The sequence below is a fragment of the Sturnira hondurensis genome, unplaced genomic scaffold (assembly GCF_014824575.4).
Source record: "Sturnira hondurensis isolate 20B ecotype Veracruz unplaced genomic scaffold, ASM1482457v3 Scaffold0013378, whole genome shotgun sequence".
Classification (NCBI taxonomy): domain Eukaryota; kingdom Metazoa; phylum Chordata; class Mammalia; order Chiroptera; family Phyllostomidae; genus Sturnira; species Sturnira hondurensis.
This window is the reverse complement of record NW_028086009.1, coordinates 1,154,617-1,167,192: the sequence shown is the minus strand read 5'-3', so window position 1 is coordinate 1,167,192 and position 12,576 is coordinate 1,154,617. Positions and strand designations below refer to the sequence as shown.

At 40.9% G+C, this 12,576-nt stretch overlaps 1 protein-coding gene across 3 annotated transcripts in view; it reads left to right on the top strand.

The window, feature by feature from the left end:
• Nucleotides 1-933: 933 nt before the first annotated feature.
• KDM4C (lysine demethylase 4C) overlaps nucleotides 934-12,576 on the top strand; it is a 404,720-nt gene continuing 393,077 nt past the window's right edge. For 2 of the 3 annotated variants that reach the window (XM_037061395.1, XM_037061394.1), the window contains exon 1: nucleotides 936-1,173. The gene's annotated coding sequence lies outside the window, so the exon portion shown is untranslated. Of the gene's footprint in view, nucleotides 1,174-12,576 lie in introns of all 3 variants that reach the window. The other variant, XM_037061396.1, reaches the window with a different exon arrangement.

Sequence of the window (12,576 nt, the reverse complement as noted above, 5' to 3'; positions counted from 1 at the left end):
GCCCAGCATACTAGACAGCCCATGTGTTCAGTATCGTAACGATTTAGTCTTTCTTAGCTGAGAGGACGATAGGAGGAAAAGCACAAGAGACCCAGCTGGGAACTCTGCCTTTGGCAGTACAAATGCTTAAGATCTGTGTGGTTCCTTTTGCCCCCTTGGAAGGCAGAGTTACAGCAACAAGCTGTGGCAAATTTATGTTCTTAGGGTTCCGGAGGCACCTGCACTTCCTGCTAGTACAATTCAGGTTAAACTGCTGTCATCTCTAGCTTTTTGGAGACTCCTGCTCCGGATTCCTATTGGGGCTACTCTCAGGCTTCCCCAGGTCAAGTGCACATCTGCTAAGGGCAGGACCTACTTCGTATTAGGTGCCTGAAATACTAAGGTATCACTACACAAGGCCAATAACACGGCCTCCTGCTTGAGTTAATTGTTAAAAGGTTAGAAGGTGGACACCCTTCAACCACCCTTCAATTCCCATTGTTGTTAAGAGCCTCAGAAGCCCTGGCTGTAAGTCGCTGTCACTGCTGCCCAGGAGCGAACCCAGACGTCCAAGCTAAAATCGACTGGGCATTCCGAGGCCCCTCCTATGGCAACGCTACTTAGACGTCCGCGCGCCGGAGGGCGCCCTAGGCCGGCGTCGAGCCCAGGAGGACGTGTGGCGCGTGGACTCCATCCTGTCCAGCGCTGCGGGTACACGGTCGGCACTTCCGGGCAAGGTTCTGTGCACCTGTTCCTTCCTCTGCTCAAGTGTCTCTCCCTTCTGGGAAAAAGTACAAGAGAACAAGATATGCGTTAGCGAACCTAGGCTAAGCACACCGCAGAAGATTAAGCGCAAAGTGAGAAGGTGTTAGGCACCTTTAAGCTGTTTAGAGGTTCACGTGACCCACTAAGCACTGAGCCCAGCGGTCACGTGACGGCGCGCGCGCCCTCGAGCAGGGGGATCCGGCAAGCATTGTGCGCGCACCTTCTCGGCTGCTTCCCATCCCCTCCACGGGAGGGTGAGGAGCGGCGGAGGGATCGGCGTCTGGAGCCGGATGCGCGTGCGCAGCGAGCAGCTGTCACCCAGTGCGGAACAAGTCTCCCAAATTTCTTAAATCTCTGTGGTCCCGAGGCTACTGTCTTCCTTTTCCTTTTCCTCCTCAGGGCCTGGTCCTCGCCCCACCCTTGCGCCAGGTAACCGCTTTTCGGGAGTCCGGTCTGCGGGGGTGGTGGGGGGAGGCCCGGTCGGTCTTCTCGGCACTGCCCCACTCCGCGCGGGGCAGCAGGGGTTGCCGGCGTCCGGGAGAGTGGAGACGCCAGACTTGAGACTATCGGTCCGCGGCCGCAGTGACTGTCAGGCTGGGGAGAGAACGCCGGCCAAGGTCTCAGGGGAGGGAGACGGGAGCCAGCGACAGACTGCTCCGGTTCTCACGGGGTTCGATGCCGCTCTGCTCGTTCTCTTAGGGGCCGGAGTCGGGGTCGCGCTCTTTGGGTCAGACGAGCGCGCGGGTGGTCCAGAGACGCTGACTCCTTTCCTTTCCCCTGCCGTCTGGGTCTGTGGCGGACTCGGGGAAGCAGGGCCTGCTGAGTCCCTCGGGAGTGCTTCTTCACTGGGACTGTTACCACCGCAGGGTGAGGGTGAGGGTGAGGGCTTCTCTTCAGAACACCCGGTCGCAGGTAGCCTTCGTGTTTGTCCTTTTGGTTTTTCCCGCATGGGGCCATTTCTGCATTGCCCGAAACCACGATGCGGTGTGGACAGTGGATGCTTAATAAATAGGAGTTGAATCGGGTCGCGTGGAATGTTAGGCACGGGAGGTGGCGTGGGGTGCGGATGTGGAGGGAGGGAGTCAGGCCAGGCTGGCTGGGGCTCTGGGCTCGAGCTTGGGTTTTTCCTCGGGGCTCAGCCAATAAAACCTGCAGGGCTTGATTCGGATGCTTTCCGGGTGAACTCGGAGGCAGTCTCCCCCAGAGCTGCACAGTGCACGTCTGCAGCGGCTGGCTTTCGTTGTGGGCGATGCTTGGGAGGGGTTTTGTCTGGTTCCTCCTCCAAGAGAAGGGAGGGTAAACTTTTTTTTAGCACTTGGTAGATTACCACGCAGGGTGATTTTTGAAGCACTGCTTCGGAAATGTAGGTTTGAAGTTGCAGTTGGTCCACCCTTACTTCGGTGAAAGTTTCTGGTAGCCTCTGTCCACCTAGTTTCGGATCAAACTTTGCCCTGTTTAATCCACTTAATTTTGCAATATTTTTTATTTTTAACTTCGGGAAAGTCGACTTCGCTGTTTCTATGGCAATGGTTACTATCGTAATTTGGAAACGTTGTGCTTGAAAATTAGTGGCTTTCTGTTTTAAAAATAATTCTTTAAAAAACGTTAATTATATTTTTTCCATTACCATTTGACCTCCTCCCCTCCTCCCCCTGCAATCACCACACTTGTCCGTGTCCGTGAGCCCTATTTCCTTTTTTCTATTACCTCCATTCCCTAACCGCCCCCTACCAAGTGGCTTTAATTCTTAAAGGGCCATTTTTATTTTGGAGCATTTGGGTCTCCTTTAAGATGATTACTCCAGTTCTCCTACCTAGTCAGTCCCCTCCCATCCCCATCCCCCCGGTGTGTTTTATTTTATTGATTTCAGAGAGAGGGAAGGCGGGAGGGAGGGGGGAGGGGGAAAAAGGGGAGTGGAAAGGGGAGGAGTAGGGAGAAAAAAACCAGTTGTTTTATTTTTTTTATTTTTAACTTCGGGTTCCTTGTTCCACTTATTTATGCATTCATTAGTTAATTCTTGAATGTGCCCTGGCCTGGGATGGAACCAGAAACCTTGGAATATAGGGATGACGCTGGAACCAACTGAGCTATGACATGGCTAGGGCTCCCCTACGCTTTGCTTTGCAATGTATTACGTGGGGGGTTAGGATTTTTAGGCCCTTTTCCCCAGTTTAAGGTGTTATGAAAAGTTTGTACATAATGTTTACAGCATCCCAATGAACTTGGTAATAACAGTGCAATTTAAATTGGAGATGTGTTTCACATCAACAGACTTCAATTGGTTGCTTTTTTGAAGTTAAAAATATACATTTTAAGCATTGCACACACACAAATGCTTTTAAAAAGCATTCCATTCCTATTTTATGAAAATGAAGGTTTTAATAAGTTGAACTGGTACTTAACTTTTTAAAGATTTTTAAAAAAATTTATTTTTAGAGAGTGGGGAAGGCAGGAAGAGAGGGAAGGGTGTCTCAGGCACATCCCTGCCCCCTATTGGGGATCTGGCCTGCAATCCTGGCAAGTACCTTGACTGGGAATGGAACCAGCAACCTTTCAGTTTGTAGGCTGGCACTCAGTCTACTGAGACATACCAGCTAGGGCGGGTACTTAATTTTTAAAAAAATGTTAAGATTTAAATTTCCATATAAGGATGAAAATATGCTATAGTGAGTTTTCCTCTGGACAGCTTCTATATCACCCAGGGCTAGGTTAGGTGCTCCTGGGGTACAGTCTCTTTCCTTTTTCTATTGTTTTGTAATTGCCTTTGACTGGGTCTTCCTTACTACATACAATATTAGAACCTGAAAACAGGTTCTGGGTGTGTTTTTTCTTTATTGTATTTCCAGCAGTTTACCATAGAGTCTGAGGTGCTTAAAATGTCCTCTTTTTAAATAATAGCTTTAGTAAGAAACAATTATATGCCCTGGCTGGTGTAGCTCAGTGGATTGAGCATGGGCCTGTGAACCAGAGTATCGCGGTTCGATTCCCAGTCAGGGCACATGCCTGGGTTGCAGGCCAGTTCCCAAACAGGGGACTCATGAGAGGCAACCATACATTGATATTTCTCTCCTTCTCTCCTTCCCTTCCTCTCTAAAGATAAATAAATAAAATCTTTAAAAAAAGAAACAATTACATGCCATATAATCTTCCTATTTATTTATTTTTTAAGATTTTATTTTTAGTGAAGGGGAAGGGAGAGAGAAAAAAGAAGAGAAACATCAATGTACAATTCATCTTTTTAAAAGATGTACAATAAATGTACAATATTGTACAATGTACAATAAATCTTTTTTTAAAAGATTTATTTATTTTTGGAGGAGAAGGGAAGGAGAAAGAGAGGGAGACAAACATCAGTGTGTGGTTGCCTCCCATGTACCCCCCCCCCCCCCCACTGGCCACCTGGTCCACAATCCAGGCATATGTGCCCTGGACTGGGAATGGAACTGGTGACCCTTTGGTTTGCAGGCCCACACTCAATCCACTGAGCTACACCAGCCAGAGCTACAATCCACCTTTTTAAAGTATGCAATTTAATGGTATTTGCAACCGTCACCACAATCAATTTTAGAATATTTTTATCACTTGGAAAAGAAACCCTGTTCCCATTAGCAGTTTTGTCTATTTCTCTCCAATTTCCTTATCCTCTAGCCTTAGGCAACTGCTAACCTGTTTTCTCTCAATAGATTTGCTTATTCTGGACCTTTTATATACATGAAGTCATATAATATGTGGTGTTTTGTGACTGGATTCTTTCACTTAACATAATGTTGTCAAGGTTCATCTATGTTGTCACATAGTATTTCATTTTTTTAATGGTTGAGTAATAGCCCATTCTGTAACTACATCACATTTTGTTTATTTAATCATTACTTGATGGGCATTTAGCTTGTTTCTACTTTTTGACTATTATGAATAATGCTGCTATGAACATTCATGAACTAGTTTTTGTTTGGGTATGTTTTCTTTACTCTTGGGTATGTGAGGTCTGTCCAGAAGGTATCCAGTCATATAATATGAAAAATAGAGACATTGGGGAAGACATAAGATACAAGAAACTTTGAACTTAGGACAACGATGCCTCAGTCCCATTCAAAGTAGGCACCTTGGGACCTGATACAGATCTCTGAATTGCCAACAGCTGTCCTGCTGTATTTCCCTGAATCTCATCAAAGGTCTGAAATCTCTTTTTTTTCAAAGGTGATTTTAGTTTGAGGTAAAGCCAGAAGTCACAGGGCACCACATCTGGGCTGTAGGGGGGCTGAGTCACCTGGGTGATTTGATGTTTGGCCAAAAAACTCTGCCTTGTCATAATAAAGCTGCCAGTAACCAGTTAGCTGCCCATAGCTGCCGCGTTCTGAATCATCTGAATAGTTTCTGCAGAAGAATGTTTAAGCTTATCACAAAATTTGATTCATTGCTTTATTCATGTATTTTGAATGCCAGAGCCACAACAGTACACACACTCTCTCAATGGCATCTACCACCTCCACTGACTCATATGGTGAAGTTGTCATTGTTCATAAATGCATATTCCAGTCCACTCTCCTTGGCTGCCAGGTTACATCAATGTAGCGCAAACCATTCTTAATATTTTAACAATGGCTGGACTTTTTCTGGACAGACCTTGTATATTTAGTGGTGGGATTTCTGGGTTAAACATTCCCTCCCTCCTGAATGAATGAGCAAGGAGGGAATTGTTAGTCTTGAGGGATACTCTCTCAAGGCCTTTGAGTGGTCAAATGACCCTTTCCTGCCCCAATACCAAGCGTACTTCTGTAGTTCATCTGTGTGGGGCTTTGTTCTGCAGGTAGTGCTGTGTTTTTCTTGTCTAGATGTCATTAAGATCATCTCTTTCTGTTAGTAGTTTGTCTACATTTAATGATTATTCCCTTTATATTATTTTTCAAGTTTAATTAGGGACATGGTGATAAAACAGGTATATTCCATACTGTCATCAAACTCAGTCTACTGTAGGACTTTCAGTCTTTTGAAATATATTTTCTTTTATGAATTAGGAATATCGTATCTAATGCTCTTCTTATCACTCCCATTTATTTTAAAAAATTAAAAAATATGTTTATTGATTTTAGAGACAGAGGAAAGGAGAGAGAGTGAGAGAGAGGGAGAGAAAGAGAGAGAAACATCAATTGGTTGCCTCCCATAAGCTCCCCAACCAGGGTTTGAACATGCAGCCTAGGCATGTGTCCTGACTGGGAGTTGAACCCCAACTTTTTGTTGCATGGGACACCAACTGAGCCACACTGGCCAGGGCACCACCATCATTTCTAATAGGAATTTCTTGTGAGTTGTTCGATAGTTAAAGTCACTGTATCTTAATCTTCACCAGTCTAGAATGTTTTGTGGATACTAACATATACATTTAAAATATTGAATTATTGTCTTTTTACTTCCATTAACTCTTCAAAGATTCCCCTTTGCCCTTAACTCTCCCTGCCCTTTTGGAGAAGATTTTTATAATCTAAGTCTGCACTTGCAGGAGCAAGGATTAGGCCCACCTAAGCACTGGGAATAGTCCCCGTAAGGAGTATACCAACTGTGCTTCTCCTTCTTGGCCTGCCATTATTCTTTCTCTGAGGATCAAGTCCTAACTCTCAGCTAGCTCTATTAGTATGGCCAGCCAATTCTTTGCTTTCTGGCAAACTCATCTTTTTTCTTTGGTTCCTTGGTTGGGTTGGGCTTGGTACTTTGCTTCCATTATCATTCCCTCTTCTTAGACTGCCACTCCTACCTGTACCTGCTTATTTGGTTAATTTCATCTCATCCTTCAGAGGGCTCAGCTCAGTTGTCATTTCCTCCAGTAGTCTTTCTTCAGTCCTGTATACTTGCGATAGCAGCATTCTGTAGTCTTCACAGTGTTAAATAATTACATCATTAGTAATTTGCTCTCCACTTCCCATATATGCACTGAAAGGAATCCACACAAAATATTGAAAGTGGTTATTAGTTATTTCTGGGTGATGGAATTATGGACAGTTTGTCTCTTTTGTGCATATGTGCATTGTCACAATTTTATCTTGTCTATCAGTATGACCTTTGTGAACAGAGAAGAAACTTAATGAAAATTCATGTTGTTAGAGAATCTGGAAATAGGAGAATTTATAGGAAAAAGAAAAATTGTTAGTAATTGCTGTTTTCATTTTGTAATTTTTCCTAACCTGTTTTGTTTTAATAACCTAGATGAGATTTTACTATAGCTTCAATGCACAGCTTTTAAAAAAATTGTTATTTTTTTAAATTACAGTTGACATACACATACATTATTATATTAGTTTCAGGTGTATATCCCAGTGATTAGACGTTACAAAACTTAGTAAGTGATCATTCTGATAAATCTTGCACCCATCTGGTTGCAAGATTAAGTATCCATACATAGTTATTAGACTATTATTGATTGTATTTCCTATGCTCTACTCGTACTTCTCCATGGCTATTCTATAACAACCAATTTATACTTCTTAAGCTTTTCAGTTTCTTTGCACATCCTTCCAGCCCCCTCCTATCTGGCAACCCTCAAAATGTTACATAGCCCTGGCTGGTGTAGTTCAGTGGATTCAGTCCTGGCCTGCAAACCAAAGGGTCTCCAGTCAGACCATGTGCCTGGATTGTGGACCAGGTCCCCGGTAGGGGATGCACAAGAAGCAAACACACATTGATGTTTCTCTCCTTCTCTTTCACCTTTCCTTCTCCTTTCTCTAAAAACAAACAAATAAAATCTTTAAAAAATGTTATCGGTATGACTCTGTTTCTGTTCTGGTTCTTTCATTGTAAAGCTTTTATTATATTTTGATTCTCTCTCATATCTAGGGTCTTTTAAAGAATGGGGAGGATACTTACCATTGGTTGCCTAGGGATGGAATTTCTGCTGTTGAAATTGAGCTGACTCTAAAGGAACAGAATCTAGCATCTGATACTATTAAAGTTTGAGAACTAAGTATTTGTTAATTAACCCATTTCCCTTTTTCACCCTGAGAAACATCCTTACTAGTATATTTGTATGCTTTTAGTACTGCAGAGTTTTTCCTTGCACAGTTGTTTGTTATATGCACTGCTTGTCTTATTTTTGCTAAGTGGTTTGTTATGTCTAGTAGTGGGTACATTTCTTCAAATTTTAGAGGTAGAGCATAGAGCAGTATGCATAGTAAACAAAGTGATTCCCTATCATTTCATGAAAGAGGATTATATTGAGTGTTAATGTTTAGATAGGCTGTTACTTCATATTTTCAGATACACTGGCTTCAGCTACTTTGGTATTTAGGAACTGCTGCTCTATAGAATCTTTAAAATTTATTCTAGATTCTTCTGGGTTTGTATTATTCTGTGGGCAAATATTTAAGGAGCAGAATAATGTGTTATCAAACCCTTTTGGAGATGACTTCCTTTTTCTATATCTCCATCCAGTTCCATTTAAATAGTTTGGCATCTACACATTTTAACTGCAGTAAGCTGAAATCCATCTTTCAGCTCTGCTTCTCTGAGGTTTCTCATGCTTCTCATCCCATTTCATTGCCCGCTGGGGAAATGGGGAGTTATCCCAGATACCCCATGGTTCCTTAGCCCTCAAACCTGAACTGTTACCAAATTTTGTCACTGCTGCTTCCTAAATATGTTTCAGATCAGTCTGTTAGTATCCATCTGGCAATATCTCAGTATTTACTTCAGCCTCCTTCTTATCTCTGTTCTACTCAGTGAGCTTTTAAAATGCAAATCAGATCTTTCTCATTGCCCTGAGGATATTTCCCATGCTTGCTTCTCTCACCCGCCCCCAGCCTTTTCTAGGTGGTCTACTTTTTCTCTCTGCCCCATTGGCTTTTCTTTTCCAAGCTGTGGAGGCCCTTGCTGAAAGTGCTGTTTGCTGCCAGGCAGACTTTTCCTCCTCCTTTCTTCCTTTCTGTACAGCTTTCTGGTCTCTGCTTGAATGTACTTCCTCCGAGAATCCTCTTCCTCAATTTAAATCAGCTTCCTTTAATGATTATCCTAATTTCCTAAACTTTTCCTTCCATAACACGTAGCACTTTATAATCTATATGTATGTGATTATTTGATTGTTTGTTCCTAAATGTAAGAATTCTACAAGGGTAGGGATCAAGTACTATTTTTATTTACTTATATCACACCAGCACACCATTGTCTCGTCAGCACTGCACTGTAGCTGCTCAAAAAGCATTTGTTGTAAAAATTAATGTTTTTACATATATGAAAAAATTAAGGAAATTAAAATTAGAGCCACATGGTAGGAAATATATTTAACCTATTCTGACCCAACATGTGTACAAATATACAACTGAAACAACAGTTTCACAAAACATACTTTGCTAACTGTGCCATACTCTTGTACTTTCTGTTTTGTTCTGTTTTACATATAAAAATATAGGGTAAGACTGTAGACTGCAGTTTGCACAGCACAGCTCCAAGGCAATATAAGGAAAATGCTTCATTTCTATTAGCCCCTCCTCCTTCTTTGAAACACAATTGCTATTTCTCAGTCTTTTCTGATGGAAAATGCAAGTATACCTGTAAATACCACCACCTTCCCCATTAAAAGAAAGACTTTGTTCTGCCTGATCTCAGAGGAGGGTTGGTTAAGGTCAGGTTTAGAAAAGTCTAAATCTGACTCTCCCTTAGGTCTTCCAGGTACTTTTTCACCCAACTGATAACTGATGAGTGGTCAGTCAGTGAAATTGAAGGCTGCCCTTTCATTAGTTTTGTTTTTCAATTTGCTACAAACCAAAGAAAATTCCTAAAATGAAGACAAGAGGATCAAGGCAAACTGGTAAGTGTTTGTGAATGTGTGAATTAAGGAGCCTGGCTGGGTAAGGATGTCACAGTTCAGTGGATCACTAGAGCTGATCCCTAGAGCTGTGGTTCTCATTTGATCACTTAACAGAATTGGTGCTGTTTGGTTTCATCATGAAATATTAATATCTTATAAACTATTTTGCTAGCTAACTATTAGAAATAACCCAAGTATCTATTTTAACTTATTACTATGCTGTGAGATTCAGAACTTGGAAGAATGTTTAAAAAATTAGACAAGTTCAAACCTATGTTTAATGAAAAAAGCAATGTATAAAAATTGCATACATTGTATGATTTCAGTTGTGTTTAAATGTATTTAAATGTGTCTATGTTTAGAAAATATACACTGGAAATGATGGTGGGATTACTGGTGATTTTAATTTTCCTCTATTAAATTTTTTTGAGAATGAACATTATTGCATTTATAATCAGAAAGGCTCAGTTTGAAAAAACAAATTTCTTGTATATTAACATGTATTTGCAAATAGATAAAATAACGCCTTTATTAAAATGGTGGCTAGAACCCAGGTTTCTAGTGGCTGTATTTTGGAGACCTCTCTCCAGGTGGGATCACAGATTATTCATAATTTATAATCTTCCACTGCATGATGATCCTTGTTTCTGCTCCTAGGCTGATTGTTTCTCTTTTCTAAGTTATTGAAGCTTACCAAGCTTTGTTTTTCATCTTTTTTTGCTGAAATAGGATTTCATTTCTTCCTGCCTTACTCAAGCATGTTGATAATGAATGTTCACTTATGGTTGCCCATAGCTCAACATTTTGGAAAGTTCTAATATTCCTTATTTAATCCAGCTGTATAGCATGAGTTGAAGGGATGGAGAGGGTTTTGGATGAAGTAGGGAATATATAGATGATATCTTCTTTCTGTTAAATTTGGAAATATCTACATAGTGAGAATTAGAAATGAAATGGAAAGAAACATACAGTAATAGTTTAACTGTGTAATCCTCAGTGAATTTTCCCATACCTATGTTTGAAATTTAGTTTTCTAACATTCATGCCTAGTAGACTAAATTAAATATTTGAAAATATATTTCATAGCCATACCAAATAGGTTTTCTAGATGTGGATATACTACTTATTAAAGAAGGAATGGGAAAACTTCAAGAGAGAGGAGAAGGGAAGGAGAGACAGGGAGAGGAACATCGATGTGTGGTTGCCTCTCATGCACCCCCCATCGGGAACCTGGCCTGCAACCCAGGCAATGAGCTCTGACTGGGGATCGAGCCTGTGACCTTTTGGTTATTTAGCAAGCCAGCATTGAATCCACTGAGCCACCCCAGTCACAATGGAATGGGAAAACTTTAATTAGAGGGAATTGTTAAAGTGAGAATAGTTGGCCAGACACATAGGACCTTTTAGGTTGTACGCCTGTGCATGTGCATGAGTGACAACACTTTTTAGGGGACTACGTAGTACTGTTTTTATTTCCAGCATTGCAGGTTCAGATATGAACGAAGTTCAGATATTAACTTTTCCACTTGATCCCGAGTATGTCAGGCATTGGAGGACTTATGTCCACAGTGTTCCTCCCTAATCAAACTCACAAAAAGAACCAGAACTCAATTCCAAAGGATATGTGTTGCTCTTTAGGGCTCTTTCTAGAATGTCTTGGTCCATGGAAAAGCACAGGAGGAATCACACATTGCTCGGTGACAGAGAGGTCCCCACAGATGGAAATGGGTATAGGGTTGAGGAATAATCTGAACAGGGTATTGTTCACGTGCTGGACTTCTCTGCCTCTCAAGAGTACTCCCATCTGCTCATCAGATCATTCTTCCTGCAGACACATTTTCTCCTGTTCAGCAAGAACAAGGTTAAAGATTGATACACATTCCTTCATTTTTGCTCTCTATTCCATCTTCTAACTCATTTTTTTCACCAGACATTTGTTTAAATTCCAGTCCTGAGGACATATCTTTGTCTCTGGTTGAACGTCAGTCTTGTTTCTCTTCTGTTTGGGGAGTTTATCAGATACTTAGAAAAGTCACAGGTATCCCTAGGAGGGGAAGACTGATGGAATAGGCATTTCTTTATTTTTTTTTGCAGGTAGCTCATTTCACCCATTTAAAAAATACGTGTTTAATTTCAAAAGGAACCTTTGCCTGAAATTTGGGCAATTTGCTGAGAACTCTGTCTACAACATTCAGGCAGCTTTCATTAGCACAAAGCATCTGGCTCTGGGATAGGTAAATTCATTTCTCATTCTTTCTGATAATTTTATTTGCTTATTTAAAAATTTAAAAATTTATTTAGATAAATGTATGTTAAATACATGTTTTATTATTTTAAATACACAATACAAGGTATCCTACAAGGTATAAAATTCAGCAGGTATAAATGGGTAAAAAGTACACATTCTCACCTTTGGCCACCGGATAGCCAGTTTTCTCCTTTTGGTCAACCACTGTGAAAACTATTTCTTTTAGGGATTTCCAGAGATATTCTATATATTCTATATAAGATATCCTATATAAGCATATATGTACATATATACATTTTTTACATAAACAATAGTATCTATACTTACTGTTCTGAATTTAAAAAGTTTGATAGTATAACTCGGATGTGATTTTTAAAATATGAGTACATATAGAGCTCTGTCTTTTTAAAGTGAGTGCACAGGTCCTGACTCTTGTGGCTCAGTTGGTTGGGCAGTGTGCTGCAAAATGAAAGGTTGCTTGCTGGTTTGAGTCCCAGTCAGGGCACATGCCAAGGTTACATCCCTGGTTGGGGTGTATACAAGAGGCAGTCTGTCACTGTTTCTGTCTCTCTCTTTATCCCTCCCTTCCCCTCTCCCTCCAAAAAAAAAGGAAATAAAAATTTTTAAAAAGTTTCTTTAAAAAATGAATATAGTGTTACATTGTTTGTGTATGCAATAATTTACTTAACCAGTGTAATATCAAAAGTCATTTAAGTTGATTTTATTCTAGTGATCTATTTGTGTACCATTACCTTAATATTTTTTAAAAAAGATTTTATTTATTTATCTTTAG